At 39.1% G+C, this 24,438-nt stretch overlaps 1 protein-coding gene, 5 non-coding genes and 4 pseudogenes across 6 annotated transcripts in view; 4 read left to right on the top strand and 6 right to left on the bottom strand.

The window, feature by feature from the left end:
* slc25a10a (solute carrier family 25 member 10a) overlaps positions 1-24,438 on the bottom strand; it is a 229,429-nt gene that overhangs the window by 169,934 nt on the left and 35,057 nt on the right. The gene's annotated exons all lie outside the window — the stretch shown is intronic.
* LOC129436957 (small nucleolar RNA U3) lies at positions 1,008-1,221 on the bottom strand. The gene has a single exon (XR_008642023.2). It is a non-coding gene; the product is annotated as a small nucleolar RNA U3 (small nucleolar RNA).
* On the bottom strand, positions 1,627-1,792 carry LOC129437015 (small nucleolar RNA U3; annotated as a pseudogene).
* LOC129436967 (small nucleolar RNA U3) lies at positions 3,264-3,460 on the bottom strand (annotated as a pseudogene).
* On the top strand, positions 13,273-13,486 carry LOC129436922 (small nucleolar RNA U3). The gene has a single exon (XR_008641994.2). It is a non-coding gene; the product is annotated as a small nucleolar RNA U3 (small nucleolar RNA).
* LOC129437003 (small nucleolar RNA U3) lies at positions 14,482-14,695 on the top strand. Its single transcript, XR_008642056.2, has one exon. It is a non-coding gene; the product is annotated as a small nucleolar RNA U3 (small nucleolar RNA).
* On the top strand, positions 15,334-15,513 carry LOC129436976 (small nucleolar RNA U3; annotated as a pseudogene).
* On the top strand, positions 16,918-17,131 carry LOC129437011 (small nucleolar RNA U3). Its single transcript, XR_008642063.2, has one exon. It is a non-coding gene; the product is annotated as a small nucleolar RNA U3 (small nucleolar RNA).
* LOC129436927 (small nucleolar RNA U3) lies at positions 19,863-20,076 on the bottom strand. The gene has a single exon (XR_008641998.2). It is a non-coding gene; the product is annotated as a small nucleolar RNA U3 (small nucleolar RNA).
* Positions 21,103-21,228, bottom strand: LOC129436928 (small nucleolar RNA U3; annotated as a pseudogene).

The following is a 24,438-nucleotide window of genomic DNA, read 5'->3' as shown; positions in this document are numbered from 1 at the left end:
ACATGAAAATTGTAAAAAGGGTAATTGAGGGGATCTCTAAACCATTAACATATATATGTAATTTATCATTTCAAACTGGTTCATTTCCAAACAAAATGAAAATAGCCAAAGTTGTTCCGCTATATAAAACTGGGGATAAACATCATTTCACAAATTACAGGCAGTATACAGTTGGAGTCTTCATCGATTTTACACTGTAAAATCCCAGGAGTTAAATTAACACTGCTCAGTGTTTATATAGGTCCCCTCTCCAGAGTGGTAAAAAAGTAACACCTGAGAGAGTTTAAAGCTGCAATCTGTGACTTTATCAACTCTATCACCATCTCTGTTTGAAAACTGAAATTGCAGTTCTAAAATGGGAAACCGTTTTAATATTCTTTCTGAGTTGCTAACATGTTAGAACCAATGGGGAATAACACCACTTCCGTTGCCGAAATGCGCAGGCAGGCTATTTGATCACTTGGGCTGTAAAAGGGTCTATACGTATCAGTCACTTATTTTTATGGGCACTTCCCCCGGAAAACCCCACCCACCCATCAATCAGCGGGAGACGCTAGAACTTAGAAACATCATATTACGTGACAGCTTTGTTAAATGGCATGAAAGAAGAAGCGTGTTTTTGATGCAAGGAGAAGAATACCAGCCTTGTGGAAACAATAGATAGTTTATTATCCGGGGTAGCAGCGGAATTTTGTGTGTGTGTGTTTGATGTGCTGGATTCCATTAAAAAGTCCCAACTGGGTCATGAGTTGCATGCGGTAAGTAAGACTTCTGTCTTATGTTGGAAATAGGTGCGTAAATGCATATTATGTAAACGACACGAACATGTAGTGAATCATAAGTTAAATAGTATTGTATAGTGAAACAAACTATATAATACTACCCTATAGGTGCTCCAGATTAACATCAGAATTGAAAAAACTGTTTGTGTAATGGGAGCTTTAGTATATGTTTACACAAACAAGTCGACCTTCGTTGCATTCATTTTCTTAATCTCAAACAACAAACCCACTCTGATCATGCGCTTCTCTTCTTTAATCTTATTAAGATTAAAGAATATTCATCAATAGCAATGATCTGTGATAATCATCACCAACCATTCCTTGATTCACACTCAGGGAAACACATCAACACTCTTCATCGTGGTTCAAGAGACTCAACTCTTTCAAAACACACTTCCTAGTTTAAAACTATAGAAATGATCCCTGAAACCATAGTCTTGTTGTCTCACCGCACTTAAAAAACCCACCTTCAGAGAGATTATGAACCTCAATGACGGTAAGTTGTGGCTTTATGATTCTGAGAGGGACAAAATGCTCCAAAACACAAAACTATAAAACTTTTCAGCATGGACTGTAGTTAATGAATGTGTGTGCACATCTGTTAATAACAATGCATTATTTATAGTAGTAAGGATACAATGGTGGCATGGGCAGTCGTAGCCTATTCATTAGAGAGTCGGGATTGTGACCCTGAGAGTTGCCGTTTCGATTTTCACGGCCTGCAGATTGGATTTTGTTGGGGTTTTGCTGTCGTGGACAGATTTCCAAGGTCTGTAACAAAACCATCAAAACGCAACCAAATTGGAGATCATTGCAGTCAGCGCAGGTCATAAGTATAAGTATGTCAGCAACGTGATTCGCACCTGTCTCAAGCTATCACAGACACCATTCCTTGATTCACGCTCAGAGAAACACATCAACACTCTTCATCGTGGTTCAAGAGACTCAACTCTTTCAAAACACATTTCCTAGTTCAAAACTATAGAAATGATCCCTGAAAGCATAGTCTTGATATCTCACTGTGCTAACTGAACACACCTTCAGAGAGACGATGAACCTCAATGACGGTAAGTTGTGTCCTTTTGATTCTGAGAGGGACGAAATGCTTAGAAATACTATGAATCAGTGGTGCCCAATCCTGCTTCTAGCGATCGACTATCCTGCAGAGTTCAGGTTCAACTCTAACCAAACACACCTGCCTTCAATTTTCAAGTGATCCTGAAGACCTTGATTAGCTGCTTCAGGTGTTTTTGATTTGGGTTGTAGCTAAACTTTGCAGGACAGTCTATCGCCAGGAGTAGGATTGGGCACCCATGCTATAAAACCTTTCAGCATGGACTGTAGTTAGCAAATTGATGTGTGCAAATCTGTTAATAATGCGTTATTTAAAGTATTAAGGATACATTGGTGGCATGAGCAGTCATAGCCTATTTGTTAGAGAGTCTGGCTTGTAAACCGAGAGTTGCCGGTTTGAGTCTCATGGCCTGCAGGTTGTGACTTGTTGCAGGTTGGATTTTGGTGGGTTTCTGCTATTGCAGACAGATTTCCAAGGTCTGCGACAAACTCCTCGCATCGCGAACAAATTGGAGCTTGTTGCGGGCGCCAAATGTCGTAAATTACAAATGTCAGCAACATGATTCAAACATGTCTCGAGCTATCACAGACGCCACAATATTTTAAAACCTGTTTGATATTATCCCCACAGGATCTCGTAATGTGAGCAACACAATGACAATTTGTAAGTAATCCAGCCAATCCCAGCACAGATGGTATAAACAGAGAAAAGTCAACCAAGTGATGGGCAGGTTGAACGTCCATTCGTAAAGTAATGGCCTGATTGTTGAAATTTCTCGCCAGAATTTATGTGAGATAAAGCATTTTCGCTGATGGTCAGGAACGCCTCTTTATCGAGTGTTTTGTAGTATGTGCAGCTCGTCAGTTGGGTGTTGTGTTTAGTATGCATGCAGCTATACCAAGACGACAACATAAAAAGAAACTTGTTGTGCAGTTTGAGCAACACAGAGATTCAGGTAGTTTGTAATCCTGTAGAGTGAACTTACGATAACTAACATCAATAGTGCATTTAAACATTCATAAAGAACACAAAGAATGGCCTTCTCAGCTACTGTAGTTGCAACTCTTGTGTCATTAGCACAGTGTGTTCAACACATCATCGTTTCGGTTTAAAAAACTTGTGCAATGTTTGGTCGGGGCTGAACGCAGCCAATGTGAAAAGAAACCTTGTTGTGCAATGTGAGCAACAAAAGAGATTTAGGTAGTTATTTACCCCTGTAGTATGAATTTGCAATAACTAAGACTAATAGTGCACTCTACCATAAATCTATCAGAATGTTTGTTGAAATAAGCAAAATCTAAGGCACTGTCACATCACAGCAAAACACATACACTTCCACAATTGACTGCACAACTGAAAACAACTTAACCTTCATCCCAATCTTTCTCTTCACCTAAAATAACAAACCCACTCAGATCATGCACTTCTCTTCTTTAATCTTATTAAGATTAAAGAACATTCATCAAAAGCAATGATCTGCGATAATTATCACCAACCATTCCTTGATTCACGCTCAGAGAAAGACATCAACACTTTTCATCATGGTTCAAGAGACTCTTTTCTAGTTTAAAACTATAGAGACGATTCCTGAAAGCATAGTCTTAATGTCTCACTGTGCTTACCGAACACATCTTCAGAGAGACGGTGAACCTCAATGACGGTAAGTTGTGGCTTTATGATTCTGAGAGGGACAAAATGCTCAGAAACACAAAACTATAAAACCTTTCAACATGGACTATAGTTTATGAATTGATGAATGTTTGCAAATCTGTTCATAACAATGCGTTACTTATTTATAGTATTAAGAACACAACAGTGGCATGGGCAGTCATGTTAGAGAGTCGGGCTTATAACCCGAGAGTTGCCGGTTCGAGTCTCATGGCCTGCAGGTTGCGACTGGTTTCAGGTTGGATTTTGGCGGGATTTTGCTGTTGCGGGCAGATTTTCAAGGTCTGCGACAAAACCCTTGAATTGCGACCAAATCAGAGCTTGTTGCGGTCGCTGAAGGTCGTTAAGTATAAGTATGATTCAAACCTGTCTCAAGCGGTTAGTGATGGAAATTTTCGTTTATTTAGGTGACTCGTTCATTTTCAGTTCGTTCACCAAAATGATTCGTTCAGACTCGTTCACTGATTCGTTCAGTGACCATTTCTTAATTTTACATAAATACGCCAATAAGTGGCGAAGATGTGTGTCATTATGTGTTATAAGACAATGAAAGACTTTTTGCAAAAACTCATTCTTTTTTTTGCAAAAACTCAAGCTAAAGAATATATTAAGACACACGTACATTTATAGTACATCTTATCTGGATTTGTTGTAAATAAAGACTCCCGTGCATGCCTCCTCTGGTTCAGTCAGTCAGATCCTCGTTCACGAATCATATAATTTCGGTCATGTCGTTCAAGACGCGTGATTTTTTTCCCCAAACCAGTACAGATAGGAGTTTTACTTAAACATGAGCTCAGGGGCAGAAAGAAATTTGATTGGTTCACAAAAATGACCAATGAAAGTCCTCAACCGGAGCCTTCAAGGCAGCTTCTGCAGTGAAGCAGTTCGAGCTCACCGTTGGTCAGGTGAGTGGCGCGGATGGTTGGATGGGAGTGTGACTGGTTTTGAATTCAGCTCGAAATGTTTCGAGCATTTAAGATACATGTTTCCATGTTTTCACGTGTCCGTGGCACGACTTTCAATTTTGTGCCAGTTTCACGTGTTTGTTAATCAATTGTTTTTCCTATTTTCTTACCATTGTAGCTTGGGATTGGGGTTAGAACAACTTTCTGTTACATAAAATGACATCCAAACCCAACTCTAAACCCAACATCAAGTGAAAACGGTTTAAATTTCTGACAAGTAAACGTATAAACCACTGCCATTCTAACCCAGACCCAACTTCATCCTCACACGAAAACAGTTTAAAAATAAAAAAACCCACAAATCTAACCTCAATCCAAATCGACAATGGCTTGAAAAAAGAAAAAAAATTGAGTAACCAACACGTGAATCTGGCACGAAAATGAAAATTGTGCCAAGGACACGTGATAACGTGGAAACATGTAACTTATAGCTTGAAACATTTTGAGCTGAATTCAAAACCAGTCACATTCCTATCTAACCATCTGCCCTACTCATCTGACCAACGGTGAACTCGAACTGCTTCACTGCAGAAGCTGCCTTGAAGGCTACGGTTGAGGACTTTCATTGGTCATTTTTGTGAACCAATCAAATTTCTTTCTGCCCCTGAGCTCATGTTTAAATAAAACTCCTATCTGAACTGGTTTGGGAAAAAAATCAAGCATTCAAGACTTCGTTCAGACGCAGATGACTGATTTAAGTTCAGTGAAAGGGTGGATTAAACTATATAGATATATAAAACTATATTAAACAGAAATACCACATTTTTCAACAGTAATTACCTTGCTTATCATTTGTATTAAGGTAAATAGTCCGCCTAAACATGGTTACTATAACTTTACTAAAATAAAACCACATGATTCTTTCACAAGATTGTTTACGTTGCATTCGCTTTCTATATTTCTATTTCTCTCTCATTCATTAGGTTGTGACTTGTACCAGTCATTCAGTTTGTTTAAAATCTCTCTCTCTCTCTCTCTCTCTCTCTCTCTCTCTCTCTCTCTCTCTCTCGTTCGTTCAGACTCAAAACAGCGTAGATAGGAGTTTTCCTTACTCAAACATGTTCTGAGGGCAGAAAGAATGTGATTGGTTCACAAAAACGACCAATCAAAATGCTCGTTACTGGTTTAAGCCCTCAGCGGAGCCTCCAAGGCAGCTTCTGCAGTGAAGCAGTTCGAGCTCACCGTTGATCAGATGAGTAGCGCAGATATGGTAAGATAGGAATGAGACTGTTTTTGAATTCAGCTCGAAACGTTTCGAGCATTTGAGTGGCGCGTTTTCACGTGTCCGTGGCATGACTTTCTTTTTCGTGCCGGTTTCACGGATTGGTTTCTCAATTTTTTTTCCTTTTTTCAAACCATTGTCGATTGGGATTGGGGTTAGATTTGTGGTTTTCGTCACATTTTTAAACTGTTCTCGCGCGAGGATAAAGTTGGGTTTGGGTTAAAATGACATTGTTTATACATTAATTTGTCAGAAAATTAAGTTGTTCTTGCTTGGAGTTGGGGTTAGAGTTGGGTTAGGGTGAGGATGTCATTTTATGTCACAGAAAGTTGTTCTAACCCCAATCCCAAGCGACAATGGTAAGAAAATAGGAAAAACAATTGAGTAACCAATATGTGAAACTGGCACGAAAATGAAAGCCATGCCACGAACACGTGAAAACGCGTCACTTAAATGCTCGAAACGTTTCGAGCTGGATTCAAAAACAGTCTCATTCCTATCTTACCATATCTGCGCTACTCATCTGACCAACGGTGAGCTCAAACTGCTTCACTGCAGAAGCTGCCTTGAAGGCTCCGCTGAGGGCTTAAACCAGTAACGAGCATTTTGATTGGTCGTTTTGTGAACCAATCACATTCTTTCTGCCCTCAGAACATGTTTGAGTAAGGAAAACTCCTACGTGCCAAAACAGCGGCTCGGTCAGTGAAGGGCGTATTCATTCAGTACGTTGAGCCAATCATATGCTCGGCCACAGCTTATACTCGATTGCCATTGGCTCGTAGTTTTGTCACTCTCTGAAGGCGGAAAGAAAGTCGCGCTTCATTTGTCCGTGCTCCTCAAGAAGGGAGGGAAATTTTAGTGAACGAGAAATATGAGTCAATGGATGGCGTTCTAAGAGCTGAATGGTGGTGCCAAACCCTGACAAAAGGTATTTCCTGAAGCCAGCAACAAATGGCTGAATCCACAGGAAACCGCTTCCTAATTCCTTGTTGAATTATCATCTGAAACCCTCCACAAAGAATTCACATCTACCCCGAAACCTTCCTCAAAGAATTCACATCTACCCCCCAAGACAGTTACCCCATGGTGTGGGACAGAGTCACACCCGACCACACTTTCTTGTCCCCCTCTCCTCATGTTTTATAAAAGCAATACATTCTACATGTACAAAGAATGTGAAACTTGTTTTGTTTGGTGTTTAATGAAGTGTTTTAATGCAAGTGGTACATTTGGGTTTGTTAATATGACAACAGGATTCAATGTTAATCTGTGACAATAAATAAGTAAACTTAACCTAATGTTGGGAGACAACTCCTAACTTAGACATGTTGACCAATCACCCACTGTATGTATATTAGGCTACACCCCTGATTTTACAACCACCAATCAATACCAAACTCCTATATGCTTTGTTCTCTGGTTATTTAAGGAGATGTGTAGAAGACTTAGGGGGGACTTTCAATATCTAGAAATGCACCCCCATGATGCCGTATCTTTGATATAGCATCATGTATTTTTATTTTATTTTGAGGAATCTGTAACCAGATCTTCATCTCCTTACCAGGTATGCATCGGTGTTTCGTTTTTTTCGTTTTTGAATTGGAATGTATATTGGCTTCTTAATTATGTGCTACCTAGATGGTTAATAAATTGTTACGGTTTAATTCATTCTAATTTGCTCTGTTTTATTGACTCTTCTAAGTTACTATAAAGTATTACGATATCCTTTGTTACCACATATCTTTGATCGGGGTTAATTCATGTTAATTAAGTTCTACCTCTAACTAAGTTGTTACGCAGTCTTGTTTATATGTGGGCCATCAGGGTGATGAGTCATAACCTCTAATCATTGCCTTTACTTTGATTAAGTTGTATAGAGTAAAATGATTTAACTATATTCGGCTAGACGGTGCTATGCCCGAACCTCTGGTCATTGTAGAGTTTGAATTAAGTTGTATATAACAGATTGTGTGAGGCTATATGGATACGTTTTAATGAGAGTCCGTACACATGAAGCGGTATTGTTAAAATTGCTTTAGTCATGAACCTCTAGTTATTGCATGGTAGATTAATTATTTAACTTTCACTAAGTTGTTGGGTAATCGTATTTGTATGTGGGCTATCGGAGTGATAAGTCATAACCGCTGGTCATTATTTCTGCTATAATTAAGTTGTATATAGTAATATGATTTAACTATATTCGGCTAGATGGTGCTAAGCCTGAACCTCTGGTTATAGTGTGAATTTTGTACTAAGTTGTATACAAACGATTGCATGAGGCTATATGTGGACTTTTAGCAAGAGATCGCGGGAGCGGCATTGCTAAATTGTGTTAGTCATAACTTCTAGTACGGTCAAATATGTGTTCGGAATCTGCATAACGGCCGATGTGGACCGATACGACATGGGTAATCGAATGAATGAGTTCAATGTAAACATGAGTAAATGGAATGATCAAATGTTTATCCACATTCCACAATTACATCAATTTTGATTCATATTACAATATGTCTTTATCTTCTTGGAGTCAGATAAAGCTACCTAAGTTGCGTAACGTTAAAACGTCATTGGTAAGCGCCGGAAAAGACTGAACGCGCAATGATCTTCTGCCATGATGTTTGGTTACCGTCGTTGGGCCAAACGGATGGATGGGGTCATATTTGGACCCCCTTACAAAGTGGTGATTCCCGGGACGTGATATTCAACCAGTGGGAAAATCTTATCAAAATGTACAAGTACGACTGATTCGATCCCTGGAGAATAAGAGTCTTTTCATGGAGCTAAAGGTTTGATCTTCTTCTATTCCTTCAGCTGATGTGGTAAGTCAATCTTTTCTTTGCCTTTTAAAAATGTTTAAGGGAATGTTTTAAACATCCCACATTTATGAAATAGGTTGTAAATATACCTAATGTTAGACTGGAAATCAAATCCAGTGGGGCCTTTAAGAATGAAGTGAAACCACATTATTAGGAAATGCTGTGTGATGTTAAATGAAGAATGAATTGCTTTGATCTGTTAAGATCTTTTGTTAACACGCCTACGGAAAACAAAAGATTGTCTTAAATTGGAGTTAAATCATCCAAAATTTGCTCTGATCCTCAAACAAGGAAAACATCTAGAATCTAAATTTAAATCACCAAATTCTACACAATTGTTTATGTTGTGACAGTAAATGCACAACCTGGAAAGAGTGCCAAAATAACTTTTAACAATTGAAAAATGATGTTGGATGATTTAAACTACAATGCAATGAATGTGTTTACATGTGAAAGGAGGACTTGGACAATTGAAATGTGAGAAGCACACAGATAGTAAGGTTTTTAAATGCTGCAAACACCAGTGTACAATCTATATTTGATGAGTTAAGGTAATATTGTAATCAAGCTGGAGAATGAAGGAAATGTATGAATGATTGAAGGCAGCGTTGTTGGATTTAAAAATCCCCAACGCATAGAGAAATGCAACTGAATGGTGGACATTAAGCAAGTAGGGAGATGATTTAAAACTAGTAAAGAGTGCTTGTTGTGAGTGAGTCTTCTAAAAGATCACTCTGGATTGAATGAGGATAGAATGGAATCAGTAAGTCATATTACAATTACAAACTTCTAATTCAATGTAGTATTTCTCCATTGATGAGATACAATTAAGCAAAACCTAAAATTGTTGCAGGAAAATATAATGTTGTCCCAGGCCAACACAAATGGTCTTATCTCTCACTGTGAGACACCCAACTGAGATGAAAGGGCTTACCCCCCACTCAGATAACGGGCTATCCATTGTTCCCAAGAGAGAACATTTTTTTTTTTTAAGAGAGACATTGTCTGTAACCATATTTTTCCTTCTGTTAATCAATCTCAGTGTTCTTTAAGAACTTGATAAACACCAGGACTATTAAAAGTTCTTGGCTTAGTCTTTCCCTACGAGTCTGTGAATATTGTTTAAAGACAGTTTTATACAGCTTTATAGAGATGTGAAAGGCCACACAATTCTTAGTCTTGAAACTGTTGTAGGAATACATTAGCATGAACCAATAAACGTCTGTGCCTCACACCAGTCTGTCCAGGGCTGACACCTTTTCACATTCAAATACATTGATACAGTAACATCTTGCAAATTACAAACACCAGCCTGGTGTTCCTTAAAAGAGATCAGTAATGAACGTATTTTTAATTTATACTATTTTAATGTAATATAATCTATATTGTGATCAAGTTGCAATATACATGATATTATAATGGCCAAACAGGCGTCGGATGGTAAAATGTGGTGCATTAAATGTACTATGGAATAACTTGCACAGGCCAAACCCACAGAATTGGTCCACTATGCAGTGTCAAAAGGGCGGAATGTGCTGTCACATGTTGCCATGTTTTAACACTTAAATATTACATGACACTTGTGATAGTAAACCAAACCCATTTAACTGGAAATCACTAACCCATTTTTAATCCAATACAGATTGGGCACATGCTTGTGTGGCTTAACAGCCAGTTAGCATGTGTTTAACATTCTCATTGCAGTGATCCGTTTACATTTTCTGATTTGTAATTGATCGTAAGGCATTGATATTTCTATAGAACACATTCTAGTTGTTTGTTTCGTATGTGTTTCTATGTTGAAGGATTTAACTCCTATGTGGTAAACTCTGCTATTCCTTGTATAGCTGCAGTCAGACCCTAAAGAGGAGCACAAAAATGCCATGTGGCTACAATGTGTTAATTGCATTAATGAAAATGTTTTACCTCACAACAGGATCCAGTAGCACTTTTACCATGTTTCCTAACGAAAAACACTGGTGTTGGAAGACTTATTGAGCCAGATTACAACCTCATACCGATAATATCGAACTGGCTCCCTGTTTTAACAACAGGACTAAATTTGCATCACAATTTATCCTCCTCACCTTTGTTGCAGCATGGTATTCACACATAGCCTCAGTTAAATTAAATCGCATAGCAAACACTCACTTACCAAGAATTAGTAATTATTTCAAACTGTCTGAATTTAAGCATCTGTTTTGGGTTTTCTTTTCAGAAGTTTGATCAGTTTAATGTCTACTGAAATCTTGATAAAAAGCAATTTTCTAAGTTTAATACTATTATTTTTGACATTTGATTTGCTCTGTATGTAAGACATTTAAAACTATCATGTTTATCACCACGCACCACACAACATATTCCAAACTGAACACTACACTTAAAACCAACATTCTCCTGTTACACCAACAGAGCCATCTAATCTAACACATATGCTAAAGTGATATTATTCGCACCCATATTAGCAAAACTACAACACTCATAAGAAACTTACATGGCAAAGTCACATTTTGATAATTATGTTTTTAATTGCAATAACAAACTTACTGTCTTAATCTCAAATCAATAATCTTATTGTTGTTGTCATAAGTGAGGACCAGTGGCGCCCTGATCCTCAACTTATCACTAAATAACAGCACAGACAATTGTCAAGAATCAATCAAACCATTTACTCAACTCCTAATATCAAATGTGACTTAGCCAACATATCACATACACACCCATATAAGTATAAACATATCTCTACACTCGTACACCTACTTATACATGCAAACACATTGAAATCTGAGATTCTAAATCTTCAAGTCTATGGACTACACATACTCATAAACATGCCTATACACACAAGCACATACATATACACATACATATACACATAGGCACATACCTGCACACATAGAAATCTAACATGAGATTCTGAATCTTCAATTGTGCACATGGACTCAACATGTCCTGAACATATTCTTAAGATAATCTTAGGCCTACAAGGTGCTTATATTAAGAGAATTCAGAATTCCCTCGAAACATTCATGATAGATGTGTGTATGGAACGATTACACAATTATGTGCCTATTATTATTGTTATTATTATTATTATTATTATTATTATTATATGGGCTACCATGCCCATACCTAAATCTATTGTAGCAATATTTTACTATCACGTTTATTGATACACCCTATGAGATGCATTACCAAATTTTACTTTAACATGTTCTGTTATTTTTTTTTATATGCATACCTGAATGTTATTTAACACTTTCTGGTTTTTATTTTCTTTTATTTTCACATGACCAAATACATGCATACCTGAATGTTAATACCTGAAGGTTATTTTTACATTTCTGGGTTTTATTTTTATACAATCTATAATATGCATACCTGAAGATCATTTTAACAATTTCTGGGTTTTGTTTCCATATAATCTATAATATGCATACTTGAAGGTTATTTTAACACTTTCTTGGTTTTATTTTCATACAATCTGTAACATGCATACCTCAAGGTTATTTTAACATTTCATTTTCTGGGTTTTATTTTTATAATATGCATACCTCAATGTGATGTTTTTATTACTTTAACCTGATCTTTTGCATCCTCTCCTTCAATATCCAGAGACCAAGTACCTTTGAATTCAGCTAAACTCCAAGTACAACAGTGGGAAAGAATGATGGTAATGTTATAGATCAGAGGTATTCGACCCTATCGTACCACTTGCCCATTTTCACATCAAGTTATCATGTGTAATGTTTTATTTTATTTTATTTATGGTTTGCCCTAACTATCATGTTATAATGTTACCAAGCCTATTGATATTGGTCAGTGTTCAATCAATGAATGGTCCTTAAGGTGTGCAGGTGTTTCACACAGTGATGCATTGTCAATGTCAATACCCCCACCCGACGACGTCTGAATTCACCGTTCAGAGGTGACAACTTTCTTCAAAGAGACAGGACGTCTAAGAACAGGTGGTTTCCGTGAAAGAATGGGACATTCATCGAACAAAGCACACAGGCCTTGGTTGACACACTGAACTTGAACACTACGAACACTACAGGGATTGGACACCACCGAGATGTATGTTGATCTCATCGGGACTGTTATGTCTCTCCGACTTGATCAAAATGGGCGGAGCTGTAAGAGCTGAATGGTGGTGCCAAACCCTGACAAAAGGTATTTCCTGAAGCCAGCAACAAATGGCTGAATCCACAGGAAACCGCTTCCTAATTCCTTGTTGAATTATCATCTGAAACCCTCCACAAAGAATTCACATCTACCCCGAAACCTTCCTCAAAGAATTCACATCTACCCCCCAAGACAGTTACCCCATGGTGTGGGACAGAGTCACAGTGAACGAGAGCGATTCGTTCACCTAAAAGATTCGTTTAAAAAGAACGATTCGTTCACGAACGTAACATCACTACAAGCTGTCTCAAGTGACACAATAACAACTTGTAATCCCAGCACAGATTGTATTAATAGAGAAAGGTCAAACAACTGCTCTAACAAATAGGCTATGACTGCCCATGCCACTGTTGTATTCTTAATACTATAAATAACGCATTGTTATTAACAGATTTGCAAACATTCATCAATTCATTAACTACAGTCTATGCTGAAAGGTTTTATAGTTTTGTGTTTCTGAGCATTTTGTCCCTCTCAGAATCATAAAGCCACAATTTACCGTCATTGAGGTTCATCGTCTCTCTGAAGGTGTGTTCGGTAAGTGCGGTGAGATGTCAGGACTATGCTTTCAGGGAACATTTCTATAGTTTTGAACTAGGAAATGTGTTTTGAAAGAGTTGAGTCTCTTGAACCACGATGAAGAGTGTTGATGTGTTTCTCTGAGCGTGAATCAAGGAATGATTGGTGATAATTGTCACAGATCATTGCTATTGATGAATGTTCTTTAATCTTAACAAGATTAAAGAGGAGAACTGCATGATCAGAGTGGGGTTTTTTTGAGATTTAGAAAAAAACATAACAAAGGTTGCTTTGCTTGAGCAAATCAACATTAAATGCATGTTTTTGGTCTTTCTATGATTTGACAATGCCTTAGTTTTTGCATATTTCAACAAACATAATGATAGACTTTTGGTAGAGTGCACTATTAGTGTTAGTTATCACAAGTTCACACTACAGCAGTGTTTCTTTTTTTTATATAATTATTTATTTGGGCCATTTTTGCCTTTATTGATAGACAGTAGATTTGAGAGAAAGTAGAGGATGGAGAGAGGGGTATGGGATCGGCAAAGGACCTCGAGCCGGGATTCGAACTCTGGTCGCAGAAAGTGCATTTGCACCATATGTCGGAGCACTGCCCACGACACCATCAGCTCCGACTACAGCAGTGTTTCTGACCATCAGCGAAAATACATTTTCTCACATAAATTCTGGTGAGAAATTTCAACGATCAGGCCGTTACTTCATGAATGGACGTTCAACCTGCCCATCATTTGGTTGACCTTTCTCTGTTTATACCATCTGCACTGGGATTGGCTGGATTACTTACAAATTGTCATTGTGTCACTCGCATTACGAGATCCTGTGGGGATAATATCAAACAGGTTTTAATATATTGTGGCGTCTGTGATAGATTGAGACAGGTTTGAATCACGTTGTTGACATATTTGTACTTAACAACATTTGGCTACCGCAACAAGCTTCAATTTGGTCGTGATGCGAGGAGTTTGTCGCAGAATAAATACAAATACATCTGAAGAAGCTAATCAAGGTCTTCAGGATCACTTGAAAATTGAAGGCAGGTGTGTTTGATTAGAGTTGAACCTGAACTCTGCAGGATAGTCGATCGCCAGAAGCAGGATTGGGCACCTCTGATTCATAGTGTTTCTGAGCATTTCGTCCCTCTCTGAATCATAAAGCCACAACTTACCTTCATTGAGGTTCATCGTCTCTCTGAAGGTGTGTTCGGTAAGCACAATGAGATGTCAAGACTATGCTTTCAGGGATCATTTTTATAGTTTTAAACTAGGAAATGTGTTTTGAAAGAGTTGAGTCTCTTGAACCACGATGAAGAGTGTTGATGTGTTTCTCTGAGCGTGAATCAAGGAATGGTTGGTGATAATTATCACAGATCATAGCTATTGATGAGTGTTCTTTAATCTTAATAAGATTAAAGAAGAGAAGTACATGGTCTGAGTGGGTTTAGTATTTTAGGTTAAAAGAAAGAATGTGATGAAGTTGTTTAGTTTGTATAAAAAAATATTAAAATGCCTGTGTTTTGTTGTGATATGACAGTGTTGTAGTTTTTGCTTATTTCAACAAACATACTGATATATTTTTGGTAGAGTCCACTATTGGTGTTAGTTATCTTTAGTTCACACTAAAGGATTGAAAAACTTCCTGAAACAATGTTTTGCTCAAACTGCACAACAAGGTTTATTGTCGTCTTGGTATAGCTGCATGCATACTACACACAACACACCACTGAGGAGGTGCAGATACTACAAAACAAACACTTGATAAAGAGGCGTTCCCGACCATCAGCGAAAATACTTTATCTCACGTAAATTTTGGCAAGAAATTTCAACGATCAGGCCATTACTTCACGAATGGACGTTCAACCTGCCCATCACTTGGTTGACCTTTCTCTGTTTATACCATCTGCGCTAGGATTGGCTAGATTACTTACAAATTGTCATTGTGTTGCTCACATTATGAGATCCTGTGGTGATAATATCAAACAGGTTTTAAAATATTATGGCGTCTGTGATAGCTCGAGACAAGTTTGAATCACGTTGCTGATATATTTGTAATTAACGACATTTGGTCGCGATGCGAGGAGTTTGTCACAGACCTTGGAAATCTGTCCGCGATAGCAAAAACCCACCAAAATGAAGATGAAGAGTGTTGATGTGTTTCTCTGAGCTTGAATCAAGGAATGGTTGGTGATTATTATCACAGATCATTGCTATTGATGAATGTTCTTTTTAAGAATAAAGATGAGAAGTGCATGATCAGAGTGGGATATTTTTAGGTTATAAGAAAAACATGACAAAGGTTGTTTTGCTTGTGCAAACCAATTGGTCTTTTTGGTCTTGCTATGATATGGCAGTACCTTAGTTTTTGCGTATTTCGACAAACAAAGTTATCAGAAGTTCACACTACAGCAGTGTTTGTGACCATCAACGAAAATACATTTTTTTTACATAAATTCTGGTGAGAAATTTCAATGATCAGGCCATTACTTCATGAATGTATGATCAACCTGCCCTTCAATTGGTTGACTTTTCTCTGTTAATACCATCTGCGCTGGGATTGGCTGGATTACTTACAAGTTGTCATTGTGTCTCTCACTATACAAGATTATGTGGGGATAATATCAAACAAGTTTGAAAATATTGTGGCGTCTGTTATAGCTCGAGATGGGTTTCAATCATGTTGCTGACATACTTATACTTAACGACCTGCAGCGACTGCAACAAGCTCAGATTTGGTCGTGATCCAAGAGTTTTGTCGCAGACCTTGGAAATCTGTCCGCTACAGCAAAATCCCACCTGGAACCAGTCGCAACCTGCAGACCATGAGACTCAAACCGGCAACTCTCGGGTTAGGCTGGGTACACACCAAAAGATAATCGGGCTGATTTTGGGCCGATTTCCCCCTTCCAACATCCTAGCTATGTCCCGAGTATCGCGATGGTTTTACAGATTTTCTTATCAGATTTTCCTTTGGTGTGAGGTGTGTTAAGAGTGTTCGAACCTGCTCGGAAGATCAAAAATCCTGATGTGTGTGGGGAATCCTGAGGACAAACGCGAGCACGCTCTTGAGGTTATTACGTGAAACGAAACCATATCCAATCAGAAAGCGAGATGATAAAAGACGGAACCAGTCATGGCGCAGCACAAAGGTCGCTTCTCAATCCATAGGTCGCATTTCCAGGCTGCATAGACGTCATCAAGACTGTCTTATTTGACCTCCCCAGGCTACAGCCTTCGGATTGAGAAACGGCCAAAGTAAAGTTGATGTGGACAGCAGAGATGGAGGATCAGCTTGTTGATTTGTGGCAACAGCACGAATGTTTATACAACGTGTCTTGTAAAAATTATTCCAAGCACTATCATTGAAATGTCTTCCTGCATATCGTCCGCCGTGAGACCCCAGTCGGCAACTCTCGGGTTACAAGCCTGACTCTAACGAATAGACTATGACTGCCCATGCCACTGTTGTATCCTTAATACTATATAACGCATAGTTATTAACAGATTTGAACACATCAATTCATTAACTACAGTCCATGCTGAAAGGTTTTATAGTTTTGTGTTTCTGAGCATTTCATCCCTCTCAGAATCATAAAGACACAACTTACCGTCATTGAGGTTCATCGTCTCTCTGAAGGTGTGTTCAGTAAGTGCGGTGAGATATCAAGACTATGCTTTCAGGGATCATTTCTATAGTTTTAAACTAGGAAATGTGTTTTGAAAGAGTTGAGTCTCTTGAACCACGATGAAGAGTGTTGATGTGTTTCTCTGAGCATGAATCAACTAATGGTTGGTGATAATAATCACAGATCATTGCTATTGATGAATGTTTTTTAATCTTAATAAGATTAAAGAGGAGAAGTGCATGATCAGAGTGGATTTGTTGCTTGAGGTTGAAAGAACATGATGTCTAAGCAAATATTGAAATGCATGCATGTATGTATAAGTGTTCACTGTGGGTGGACTATTAATAAACATCATTAAGTTAAAGGATTACAAAATGCTTGTGAAAAGAAAAATACACTATAGAAAATTTATGAAACAAAGAGCGAGAGAAAAAGAAAATAAATATAAAAAATATAAAAGTAAGTTAAACAATATCTTACGGGTATGCAAAAAAGATAATTACAGTAAATTGTTGAATAAAAATATAAATAATATTAAAGAAATATGGGACATATTAAACAGTATAATTACAAATAGTTCTCGGCAACAAAGCTTTTTTATAGTATTATTTTATTGATAATAATACTATAAAGCAGTGTTTCTCAACCCTGGTCCTCAAGGACCCCCTTCCAGAATGTTTTAGATGTCTCCTTAATTAACACACTGATTTAAATTATTAGCTTGATAGGGAGACAGAAACCCCATTCACACAGACCTTTGGTCCCAGAAAATACCTGTAAATTGCCAGACAAGCGTCTGTGTGAACACAAACTCGTCCCGTTAATCTGGGATTGTTGCCAGAAAAAGGACCTAGTTAGATACACGGAAAACCCTTTGTGTGAACAAGAAGCCGAAACAATGCCGTAATGGGCGTGTCGTAGTGAGGACGTGCCCGTCATCACAACAAAGTTATGGTTCAGCTCCTTAAAACGAGAAATAACATGCATATAAACATTTACCACGAGAAATGTTGCAAACTAGATTGAAGCAGTTATCAGGAAATGATAAATGAGACGCATAAACAATGACGCACGTGCCGTAGTGAGGACGCGCGTGTCATGGCAACATGAAGTTGGTCCAACTCTTTAAAATGAGGGATTTACAACATTCACGACGAGAAATGTCAGCAAACTGGACTGAAGCAGATATCAGGTAAGTTAGCTCATTACTTACTGCGTTGAAACGGAGATCATTCAGCAGCATAAAAGAATATCGCGTCACGTGCTAATTTGAGCTATAATAAACGAAAATACCCGCGTGTCATCCCAACAAGATATATCATTCAGCTCCTCAAAATGTGGGTTTTAAATGCATATAAACAATCACGATGAGAAATGTCTGAAAACTGTAGCAGAGATCAGGGAGCTCGTCAAATATCCACTCTGAAGCTGAGATCATTCACCAGCACTGTGCGTTCATGCGCTCCTTTATAGTCTTATCATAAACAAAAATGCACGTTTCTGGAGAGAGAAATAATAAATAATATGCAAACTTCAGACGCTGCGTAGAAGAGAGGGCGGGACTTTCAACAGTTCACGTGTCTTTCCGGGACCATCAGATGCCGGCTAATCATGGCAGTGTGAATGAACAAAAAAATCGAACAATTCCGGAAAAATCCAGGATGCCTTTCCGTGTATTTTACGGAATATCTGTGTGAAAAGGGCTATTCTGGAAGGAGGCTGATGAGTTGGTTCAGGGGTTTTAAATAAGGAGACATCTAAAACTTTCTGGAAGGGGGTCCTTGAGGACCAGGGTTGAGAAACACTGCTATAAAGGACAATATAGGTGATGTGGTTAATAGCTTTAATATTTTTTTTGTGAGTTTTGGACCAAATTTGGCAGAAGAAATTCCAGATCCATTGTTATCTGAAGATTGGAGTGATAATTTAATAGAAAGGAATCCAAACTCAATGTTTCTTACTGAGGTGGATGAAAAAGAAAAAGAAATAATAGACATTGTAGACAGTTTTAAATACAAAACATCTACTGATTGCAATGACATTGACATGAAAATTGTAAAAAGGGTAATTGAAACCAATAACATATATCTGTTATCTATCATTTTACACCGGTAAATTTCCAAACAAAATGAAAATGGCGAAAGTTGTTCCGCTATATAAAACTGGGGATAAACATAATTTCACAAATTACAGGCAGTATACAGTTGGAGTCTTCATCGATTTTACACTGCAAAATCCCAGGAGTTAAATTTCCAGAGTGGTAAAAAAGTAACACCTGAGAGAGTTTAAAGCTGCAATCTGTGACTTTATCAACTCTATCACCATCTCTGTTTGAAAACTGAAATTGCAGTTCTAAAATGGGAAACCGTTTTAATATTCTTTCTGAGTTGCTAACATGTTAGAACCAATGGGGAATAACACCACTTCCGTTGCCGAAATGCGCAGGCAGGCTATTTGATCACTTGGGCTGTAAAAGGGTCTATACGTATCAGTCACTTATTTTTATGGGCACTTCCCCTGGAAAACCCCGCCCACCCGTCAATCAGTGGGAGACGCTAGAACTTAGAAACATCACATCACGTGACAGCTTTGTTAAATGGCATGAAAGAAGAAGCATGTTTTTGATTCAAGGAGAAGAATACCAGCCTTGTGGAAACAATAGATAGTTTATTATCCCGGGTATCAGCGGAATTTTGTGTGTGTGTTTGATGCGCTGGATTTCATTAAAAAGTCCCAACCGGGTCATGAGTTGCATGCGGTAAGTAAGACTTCTGTCTTATGTTGGAAATAGGTGCGTAAATGCATATTATGTAAACGGCACGAACGTGTAGTGAATCATAAGTTAAATAGAGTTGTGTAGTGAAACAAACTATATAATACTACTCTCCAGATTAACATCAGAATTGAAAAAACTGTTTGTGTAATGGGAGCATTTATACATGTTAACCGTCATTGCATTCATTTTCATAATCTCAAACAACAAACCCACTCTGATCATGCGCTTCTCCTCTTTAATCTTTTTAAGAGTAAAGAACATTCATCAATAGCAATGATCTGTGATAATCATCACCAACCATTCCTTGATTCACGCTCAGAGAAACACATCAACACTCTTCATCGTGGTTCAAGAGACTCAACTCTTTCAAAACACATTTCCTAGTTTAAAACTATAGAAATGATCCCTGAAATCATAGTCTTGATGTCTCACCGCACTTACCAAACACACCTTCAGAGAGATTATGAACCTCAATGACGGTAAGTTGTGGCTTTATGATTCTGAGAGGGACAAAATGCTCAAAAACACAAAACTATAAAACCTTTCAGCATGGACTGTAGTTAATGAATGTGTGTGCAAATCTGTTAATAATGCGTTATTTATAGCAGTAAGGATACAATGGTGGCATGGGCAGTCGTAGCCTATTCATTAGAGAATCGGGATTGTGACCCTGAGAGTTGCCGTTTCAATTTTCACAGCCTGCAGGTTGGATTTTGTTGGGGTTTTGCTGTCGTGGACAGATTTCCAAGGTCTGTAACAAAACCATCAAAACGCAACCAAATTGGAGATCATTGCAGTCAGCGCAGGTCATTAAGTATAAGTATGTCAGCAACAAGATTCGCACCTGTCTCAAGCTATCACAGACGCCACAATATTTTAAAACCTGTTTGATATTATCCCCACAGGATCTCGTAATGTGAGCAACACAATGACAATTTGTAAGTAATCCAGCCAATCACAGCGCAGATGGTATTAACAGAGAAAGGTCAATCAATTGATGGGAAGGTTGATCGTCCATTCATGAAGTGATGGCCTGATCATTGAATTTCTCACCAGAATTTATGTGAGATAAAGCATTTTCGCTGATGGTCAGGAACGCCTCTTTATCGAGTGTTTTTTAGTATGTGCACCTCGTCAGTAGTGTGTGGTGTGTAGCATGCGTGCAGTTATACAACGACAACAACGTGAAAAGAAACCTTGTTGTGCAGTGTGAGCAACACAGAGATTCAGGTAGTTTTTCAATCCTGTAGTGTGAACTTGCAATAACTAACACTAATAGTGCACTCTATCATAAATCTATCAAAATGTTTGTTAAAATAAGCAAAAACTAAGATACTGTCACATCACAGCAAAACACATGCATTTTAACATTTGACTACACAACTGAAAACTAATAAATCTTCATTGCAATCTTTCTTTTCAACTGAAATAACAAATAATTATCACCAACCATTCCTTGATTCACGCTCAGAGATACACATCAACACTCTTCATCGTGGTTCAAGAGACTCAACTCTTTCAAAACACATTTCCTAGTTTAAAACTATAGAAATGATCTCTGAAAGCATAGTCTTGACATCTCACCGCACTTACCGAACACACCTTCAGAGAGACGATGAACCTCAATGACGGTAAATTGTGGCTTTATGATTCTGAGAGGGACAAAATGCTCAGAAACACAAAACTATAAAACCTTTCAGCATGGACTGTAGTTAATGAATTGATGTGTAGTAATCTGTTGATTACAATTCGTTATTTATAGTATTAAGGATACAACAGTGGCATGGGCAGTTGTAGCCTATTTGTTAGAAAGTCGAGCTTGTAACCCAAGAGTTGCCGGTTCGAGTCTCGTGGTTTGCAGGTTGCGACTTGTTCCAGATTGGATTTTGGCGGGATTTTGCTGTCGTTGACAAATTTCCAAGGTCTGCGACAAAACCCTCAAATCGCGACCAAATCGGAGCTCATTGTGGTCGTCGAAGGTCTATAAGTATAAGTATGTCAACAACGTGATTCAAAGCTATCACAGACGCCACAATATTTTCAAACATGTTTGATATTAAGCCTATTGACAACTTGTAAGTAATCCAGCCAATCCCAGCGCAGATGGTATTAACAGAGAAAAGTCAACTAATTGAAGGGCAGGTTGATCGTCCATTAATGAAGTAATTGCCTGATCGTTGAAATTTCTCACCAGAATTTATGTGAGAAAATGTGTTTTCCCTGATGGTCGGGAACGCCTCTTTATCGAGTGTTTTGTAGTCAAATCCTCATCAGTGGTGTGTTGTGTGTAGTAGTGATGTTCGGTTCTTTAACTAATCATTCTTCTGAGCCGGTTCTCAGTAAGTAACCGGTTGAGCCGGTTCACAAATCGAACTGAAACGAACAGGGTTGATGATGCAGGACGCACAGACAAAATAGCACGTCGGACTCAAAAAGAACCGAATGAGCCAACTGTCGAAGATAGCTGACGATTCTGATGAATGAGTTGCTGACACTGTGTGCGTGTGTGTATCACAGAGGATTTGAACGAGCCTGATGTGCAAAGTTTCTTTATAACAAACAAAACGCTGTATACCGGAGATATGCTTGTTTTATTAAAAAGCTACATTTTTATTAAAAAATACATTTTAGTATGATTTATTGTGCATGCAAATCATATTTTAGTTGTTTAAGCAAAAACAAGGAGTTTAAAAAACAAGTTTATATCTTTATATGTAGAACACATCAGCAATTGGGTATCAGTGTCTGTAATGTGTGCTGTAGGTGCCACACTTTTAGGAATCTTATCCAATATGTAGGCTAGTCAAACTGGTCAGTTGTATCTGACATTTAGGATCCGCGATTAAAACTGTGACCACAAACATTAACGTAAGTGAATGAAAGGCAAAAAATCAGCTATATATGTTCACAAAAATAACTTTTTATTTGAATGTTTCAATGTGTTGACAGAAATTATGTTTTATTAACAAGGTTCGGGAGGAGCATGTTCAGATAATTAAACACAGGTGAAAGCACTCTCTGATAATCAAACACAGGTGAAAGCATTCTCAGATAATCAAACACAGGTGAAAGCATTCTCAGATAATCAAACACAGGTGGAAGCACTCAGCAATCAACCTAAGAGGGTACAAATAGACTCAGCAGTCTTACCTCACTATGTTGTCAGTTCGCAGCATAGTTGTTGTCAGTTTGCAGCATTATGTCTCAATCAAGCTACTCTTCCAACGAAGACACGGATACCTCCAGGGATGCATCTCCGCACCCCACCGAGCCCACGGTCATCCCTCCTACACCGGATGTCGCACTCGAGCCCCCGGCTTCTCCCCGCGGCCGCACACCGGCCCGATCAGCCCGGCGCTCACCAAAACGCCGAAACCATTCTTCACCGCCCCCGGCTAGACACCCACATCCTTCTCCAGCTTCCTCCTACCGCTCGGCCGTCCCGACGATCCCTCCTATTGGGAAGTGGACCGTAGCCGGACTGAGGCAAGCACTGAGTAACTCAGACCTTCAAGCTCCGAGGAAGATGAATAAAGCAGAGCTGTACTCTCTGTATGTCTCCCTGCAGTCGACTCCCAAGTCGACTCACAACCAGAGCAAAGCCCGCAGGGCTCAAAAATCGCCTGCCCAGTCACCATCGATGTCTTCACGCTCAGGACGCAGCTCACTCCAGCTGTCAAGTCGCCGCAGCAACAGGCCCTCAGCTAGCCTGGGCAAAGCTCCAGATTTCACCATGGCAGGTCCATTATCACCGGCCGACGAGGCTCAGCCCTCCACCTCTGCCTCCGCTACAGCAGCGCTGCATGCAGACGGGCCCAGAAGCCTCCCCACAGCCGCACAGTTCTATTCTCACGCTGTTAATAACCCTTTTCCTTTTCAGTGGCCTCCAGCTCCAGCGGCAAACACTAGCGCGAAGCTATCGCCGCTACCATCACAGATACGACAACAAGAGCAACATTTCTACCCAACAGGTTACAACCCCGCCCATTTCCAAGGGCCTGCAGCTGCCGCAAACCAAACGAGTGTGGCTCCGCCTCCGCTCGCAGCCCAAGCACACAGCGAGTTCAATCATCCCTCATATCCTCATACTAACTTTCCTTTTCACCTTCCAACAGGTCTTCCAATTACAAGGGCACCGCTGTCATTTGCAGCCCTGGATTATATCCTTCCCAGTTCTACAATACAAAATAAATCACCATATTCTCTTTTTACAGCCACTCCGATGCCCGTTCCATCCAACGCAGTCGCTATGGAACCCCCACCAGTTTCCCAATCCATCAGAGCGCAGATCCTCTCAGGGGCGGATGTAGATTTATCTTCTCTGTTATCTCTCCTCCCCGCAGCTGAACCAGAACGCCAAGTGGATTGCGGCGATTTCTCAGTTACCCTTAAAAACACAAACACACACTCATCTCGCGTCCTTTCATTTTCTGAATTTTCAATTGCTTTTTCACGTTTCACCGAAATTATCTGTGCAGCCTTTCCCCATAGGCGGCGCGAACTGAACGATTACCAAGCAATCATTGCCGAACTCGCGCTGTCCTATGGGGGCGGGCATTTCTACACATACCACAAACTTTTTTCAGCCAAAAGTGCAGTGCGAGTCGCACAGTGGAATCAATGCACATACTGGGGTGCTCTCGACTCAGATCTCCACAACAGAGTGTTTCTAGGCTGCAAAAATATCACCTGTGCAGTTTGCAGGTCAGTGGCGCACGCAACCGCATCATGCCCTCAGGTCAACCCCTCCTCTCTCCCCTTCGAGGGGAAAAGTCAAAGTAAAT

This window comes from Misgurnus anguillicaudatus, chromosome 19 (assembly GCF_027580225.2).
Source record: "Misgurnus anguillicaudatus chromosome 19, ASM2758022v2, whole genome shotgun sequence".
NCBI lineage: Eukaryota > Metazoa > Chordata > Actinopteri > Cypriniformes > Cobitidae > Misgurnus > Misgurnus anguillicaudatus.
The sequence above is the reverse complement of the archived record's forward strand: the minus strand, read 5'-3'. Positions and strand labels throughout refer to the sequence as shown.